Genomic DNA, 7,085 nt, shown 5'->3' on the forward strand with positions numbered 1-7,085 from the left:
TGAGGTGAGTGTTGTTCATATGAACTGTGATTGGGCAGAGAGGGAGGTTAATCAAAAAAGAACAAGCAGAAAAGAGATTCTCAAGAAAGATCTGTGCAATGGAAAGCAACGAGAATCAGAAGATAAAAGCCCAAGACAGAAGAAAAAGTTTCAAGACCGAGGCTGCAAAAACTCCAATAAGTTGTATCACTGCTCTACTGCTGAGTTATTGGCATCAGCAGTATAATCCACATTCACCTGGAAATAGCTGTCTGAGTTTGTCACTGTAGTTTACTTCATAACAGATAAACTCCACACTTTGTCTCAATAAAGCTGACAGTTGGTTCACAAGTTAGTTCTGCTGCCAAGTCCGTTCCTGTTTGAAAAGGGGTATAGATCCCATTTAAATAGACAATGCTAAAGATCAATCCAGGCCGGCAGCCAAACTCCACTCCCTCACCACTGACTCCATCCCTGCCCCTGGTAACTGGCTGCGAACACACTGCTCACAGTCATGGTGCAATATTTCACCCCAAGATGAGCTTCTAACCACATTACTCACCCCCACACTCATTATCACAAAGACCACATACAATTCAAACTCAACAGCATCTCAGTTCATCTGCTGCTGAAACTCTTATCCATTCTTTTGTTACCTCTCGACTTAACTCCCCAAACACACTCCCGGCCGGCTTCTTAATTCTACTTCCCTGAAATCTTGAGGTGATCCAAAAATCTGCTGCCCATGTGTTTACTCTCACCCATTTCAGCATCTTCGAGTTTGCCATCCTGTGCTCGTTAGCATACACATTTTCTGGGTGGCAAAGCACCTAGGTATTGAAATTCATATCCTTATTTTGAAATTTTGTCATCACACCTCCTTCGTTTGATAGTCCCTCCAGCTGCAAACCCCTCTGAGATATATCTGAAGAAGGGTCATTGGACACAAAACAGTAATGCTGCTCTTTCTCCATAAGCACTGCCAGATAAGCTGAGTTTTACATCAATTTCTGCTTGTGTTACTACTTTCAAGCATCTACTGTTCTTTTGCTTTTTCCTTCAAGACATTTGTTCTACCTGACTTCCAACCTCCAGTAGATTTCTGGTTTTAACTCTCCCACCTTTCTCATGTTTTCCGTTTCCAAGGCCATCTTGAATTTACTCCCTAACCATCCCTGGGTTTCAAAGTCCCTTTGTTTGTTCAGGATATTCCTTGTAACCTACTTCTTTGGCCAGTTTTGGGTCACTTGTCCTAATAAGTGCCTGGTATCAAATATTGTTTTGTGACAACCTTGTGTAATATGTCAGATCATTGGATTGAATCAAAAATGTGAAAACATTTAAATTGTTCTTTTGGAAAACATCACTAATCCTTCACGATCATTTGGTAACTCCTTATCTAATATCAATGCAAGTGCGACTTCACCACACGACCTGTACTGGTTCAGAAAGGTCAAACATCAAATTCTCCAGATGTAACTGAGGATTGGCAATAGTTACTGATACCTTTGGAGAGTGATCCAAAGTTCATGTATCAGGATATGGTGAATGAATAGACAATAGGTGCTGGAGTAGGCCATTCGGCCCTTCGAGCCAGCACCACCATTCATTACGATCATGGCTGATCATCCACAATCAGTATCCTGTTCCTGCCTTATCCCCATAACCCTTGATTCCACTATCTTTAAGAACTCTATCTATCACTTTCTTGAAAGTATCCAGAGAGTTGACTTCCACTGCCTTCTGGGGCAGTGCATTCCATATATCCACCGCTCTCTGGGTGAAGAAGTTTTTCCTCAACTCTGCTCTAAATGGCCTATCCCTTATTTTTAAACTGTGTCTTCCGGTTCTGGACTCACCGATCAGCGGAAACATGCTTCCTGCCTCCAGAGTGTCCAATCCCTTAATAATCTTGTACGCCTCAATCAGATCCCCTCTCATCCTTCTAAACTCAAGTGTATACAAGCCCAGTCGCTCCAATCTTTCAACATATGATAGTCCCGCCATTCCAGGAATTGACCTCGTGAACCTACGCTGCACTCCCTCAATAGCCAGAATGTCCTTCCTCAAATTTGGAGACCAAAACAGCACACAATACTCCAGGTGTAGTCTCCAGGGCCCTGTACAGCTGCAGAAGGACCTCTTTGCTCCTATACTCAATTCCTTTTGTTATGAAGGCCAACATGCTCTTAGCTTTCTTCACTGCTTGCTGTACCTGCATGCTTGCTTTCATTGACTGATGTACAAGAACACCAAATCTCGTTGTGCTTCCCCTTTACCGAACCTGACTCCATTGAGATAGTAATCTGCCGAACTGTTCTTGCCACCAAAGTGTATAACCACACATTTATCCACATTAAACTGCATCTGCCACGTATCCGTCCACTCACCTAACTTGTCCAACTCACCCTGTATTCTCATAACATCCTCCTCACATTTCACACTGCCACCCAATTTTGTGTCATCAGCAAATTTGCTAATATTACTTCTAATGCCTTCGTCTATATCATTAATATATATCGTAAACAGCTGCGGTCCCAGCACTGAACCTTGTGGTACCCCACTGGTCACTGCCTGCCATTCTGAAAGGGACCCGTTTATCACTACACTTTGCTTCCTGTCAGCCAGCCAATTTTCAATCCAACTCAGTACTTTGCCCCTGAATACCATGTGCCCGAATTTTGTTCACCAATCTTCTATGCGGGACTTTATCGAAGGCTTTCTGAAAGTCCAGGTACACTACATCCACTGGTTCTCCCTTATCCATCTTTATATGGACATGATGCAGAACTTGTTGGGTAATATAAGCTCAGAAACAGAACAGCGATGGCTTCCTTCTGACTCGAGAGGGTCTAACTTTACTTTTTAATTGAAAAATGCTCAGGTTCATTTATAGTTCTTCACGGAGAATGAATTGTTGAACTTATTCAGCTGCATGTGTACAATAAATTTCTTCAGATGTGAGGTCAAAGAAATTCAAAACTATCCCTCATCCTCCCACAGACTTTCTCTCACTGTTAAGGTGCCTACTCATGGACCTAGGGGATCCAGGTACATGATTATTTGAAGTTTACATCCCATTTAGACAGTGGTTAAACAGTCTTTTGGCACGGCAGCCTTCATTGCTCAATTGTTTCAGTTTAGGAGTTGGGAAGTCATATTGAGGTTGCACAGGATGTTGATGAGCCCTCTTCTGGAATACAGTGTGTGGATTCTGTCACACAATTACAGGAGGCACATTATGAAGCTGGCGAGTGTTAAGAAGAGGTTTACCAGGATGTTGCCTGGTATGGAAGCTTTGATTTATAAAGAAAGGTTAGATAGACTTTGACTTTTCTCGCTGGTGCTTAGGAGGTTGAGAGGCGGCCTGTTAGAAGTTCATAAAATAATGAGACATGTAGATAGTATGAATTGAGGTTGTCATTTCCCAAGGATGGGAGATTTCAAGACTAGGGGATGTTTTTAAGTTGCAAGGAGATAATTTAATAAAAAAGATATGTGAGGCAGAACTTTGCAATGACTGTGAATAAAACAATGGCAAGTTGCAGCAGAGAAACAGGTGGCAAAGAAACAGGTGACAGTGAAGCAGGCATGTGAGGGCTAATGTGTTTCGTTTGCCAGTGACATTCACCGCTTCACAAAGTGGAGAACATTGCAGTGCAGCAGTGACGGTGATTATTTTGCTGGATATTCACCTTTCAAATGGTTTTTCCGCCAGTATCCCTGATTATATCACAATCGACAGGATGAAAGCTACAGCAAGATGTGTGGAGCCAGTGGTGTAATTGATACGGCATCTGAATTTGAATTGGAAGTTTGGAATATTGTATCCTGTCTCACTCGAGTGAAGTTGACAGCTTTTCTACCCTTGCAAATTGACACACGCTCCCGAAGAGGAATGTCTGCCCAGCGCTGTTTTTGTCAGGTTCCCAGCACCTGAAGTGAATGGATTGCTGGGTTTTGTAAATTGAAAATTGAAATTGAAAGGTAAATGAGTAACATGAGTGTGGGGCTACTTCAGCTCATTGTATATTTCATATCCCACCTCATGGCAACAGTACATATTGTTAGGAGAAACTCCTTGTGTTCCACATAAAGCTGCCTTTTGTCGGGAAACCTTGTGTACAGCGGGAGAAGCGGGTAGAACAGTGTGTGGAGAATATCACAAAGACTGACACTGACCCACACATTAAACAGTAAAGTTGACAAGTAAAGTTGTAAACTTGCTCGCCCAGTTGGCTTGTTTTCGTTCAGACATTTTGTCACCATGCGAGGTAACGTCATGAGTGAGACTTCCAAAGAAGCGATGTTGTTCTCCTCCACTTGGAATTTATACTGCCCGGCCTGTTCCGGCAACTTCTGTCATTTCACATTCTGTTTGAATGGGTTGCATATGGGGTCCAATTCTCTCTGTTTGCCGACTACATTATGGATTGAGAACCATGCCTCTAGGAATTCCCATGTGTGTCTGTGTTTGGACTGCACTACTGCAGTTATGTTGTCCCAGTTAAACTGATGGCCTTCATTATCCGGGTGTACTGATATTAGGGAAAGTTTGTCATGTCATTTTGCTGCCAGCTGATGTTCATGCATACTGATGGCTAGTTTCCTTCCTGTCTGTCTGATATAATGTTTGTGGCAATCGTTGCACAGTATTTTGTAAACAATGTCAGCGCTGTATGTTGTGGGTATGGTGTCTTTAATCCTTGAGAATGTTTGTCGTAGCATGGCTTTGGGCTTGTGTGCTACCGTAACTCCTAGTGGTCATAGGAGTTGTCAGTTCTGATATGTTCTTGATGTGTGGCAGTGTGTCCAGTGTGTTAGGGCATAATGTGTCCTCTTCGTGTTGCTGTTTAGTCAGTACCTGCGGATGAAATTGCAGGGATAGCATTCAAAGCGAAGATTTTGTATTGGTGTTCTTCCTCTTTCTGCATAGTTCTTGGTCATTGCAATGAGTGGTGGCCCGTTTAAATAGTGTCCCGACACAGCTTAGTTTGTGCACCACTGACCAGAGTTAGTTGCCAAATTAAAAGTATCCGAGCCCCTCGAGGCACTGACCCGAGTTGTGATGTGCAAAGGACAACACACAAAGGAGGATCCTTGTGTGATTGATCCAATATGATCTGTATGCCAGGGTAACAGTGAAGGCTGGTCTTCAGCACCCACATTGAACCTGGCTCCACTTGGCCTCCAGTCAACTCTCACAAACTACCATTGCCCTTCACCTTTCCTGACCTCCCCTCTGTTCTTGTTTGAAACTGATTGCACATCAGGCAGTTTCAGCTGGCATTGCTGATGTGGAACTGTAACATGGAGTGAATCGATTTTGACTGAGCAACGACATAATTCTGCTTCTCAAGATCATTCAATATTTCAGATTTATTACTTTAAATGATAACCATGAACAGGCTATGACAGTGAAGGCACTGAATCGTAATCACTGGACCAGCAGGAAAGATCAGTTTATGGCACTCAGGACACTGTCTGATTCGGCCTTGCATTCTCCCAACCTTCTGCACATGGTGCCCCTCTGCTCTGTTTCGGTTTTGTTACGTCTTGATATATAACAGTCTCCAGTTATCTATTCTTTTGTTATTTCCAATACATGAGACCCTCTTTCCATGTCTTGTGCCTGGCTGCACAGCTCAGTGGTCAGAGCACTGGTCTCAGAAACAAGTGGTTGTGAGTTCGAGCCTGTGATAGTGTTTGTACACCCCCTGCTTCAAAGGTCAAAAAGAGCCCTTTAAAAATTATCTGAAATTATAACAGTATCATTTCCTCCACAGGTCGGAAATATGTGTGAATTTCCACATTGCTGTTTGTCCTTCCACTTGAGGAGCAGCATTTGGAATGGCAGGAAGCAGCTGACATCAGTGATGTTTGGCTGGAAGTACAAGGTGAAGCAGGAAAACTGTAGGTGAGCAATGGGGGAGGAGCACAAACCCAGGTCATCCATCAAATACTTCCATTTGTTGCTGTAAATAGGTTCTAGTTTTGGAGTCTGGAATGGGACAATAGAGCCAAGTGAGTGACGCTCTGCTTTCTGGGGGTTGCTCTCTCTGAGAGCCTCTGGCACTCTCGGTGGAAGGTGTCCTTGTTAGTTTCCTTCTGTGGGTGAAAATGAGGGTCACTTCCCCGAGGGGGCATGGACACAGTCTTCCCACCTCAAACTTCAGTTTTGCTTGCTGGTTCCTCAAAGTGTTGACCCAGAAACCCGCATCGCACACACTTCATTGGGGAGACAATGGCCTGAGGTTTTTATCACTGGACACTGAATCCAGAGACCCAGATAGTACTTTGGGGACTTGTGTTTGAATCCACTTGCAGCAGACGGTGGAATTTAAATTCAATACAAACCAGGAATTAAGCGTCTAATGATGAGCATGAATCCGTTGTCCTTGAAGGGAAGTAAAGTGCCATTCTTGCTTACATGTAACTCCTGACCCACAGCAATGTGGTTGACTCTTAACTGCTCTCTGGACATTTAGGAATGTGTAATAAATGTTACCCTAGCCAGTGATGCCCTCATCCCGTGAATGAATTTAAAAAGTACGTCAGGAATTCCTCCTGTATGGAATGAAAACTGATTCGCTTTGCCCAATCTTTATGCAGGCTGAAGTCACCTGACTCTTGAAGTCAGTGACCTTTCATCATAGTTAGAGCTCTCCCTTTCTGCTGGTGTCTTCAATTTCCTTTTTAGTGCCTTCTGCTAAAATTACCACTCGAGTTGACTGGGGTGTATATACATCGACCACTGTCAATTTCTGTCCCTTGATGTTTCTAAACTGTACCCAGACTCCATTTCACCAGAACTAATATCCATTGTCATTACCATATTAATTTTATTCCGTAACCAGTAATGCTAACCTACCTCCTCCTTCTTGTCAGTCCTTCCAAGAAACTGAATACCCCTGGAGCCCAGCTTCAGACATCGTAGATATTTTGGTTTCTGATTTACCAAAACATCCTGGATTCTGGAAAAGTCTGAGTTCAGTAGAAATTAGCAGTTGTAACACTGCTATGTAAGAAAGAAGGAGGAGCAAAAATAAGGAATAAAGCCAGTTAACATGACTTCAATCAGTTGGGAAAGTGCTGAATAATGTCTC

Source organism: Stegostoma tigrinum, chromosome 11 (genome assembly GCF_030684315.1).
Source record: "Stegostoma tigrinum isolate sSteTig4 chromosome 11, sSteTig4.hap1, whole genome shotgun sequence".
Taxonomy (NCBI): domain Eukaryota; kingdom Metazoa; phylum Chordata; class Chondrichthyes; order Orectolobiformes; family Stegostomatidae; genus Stegostoma; species Stegostoma tigrinum.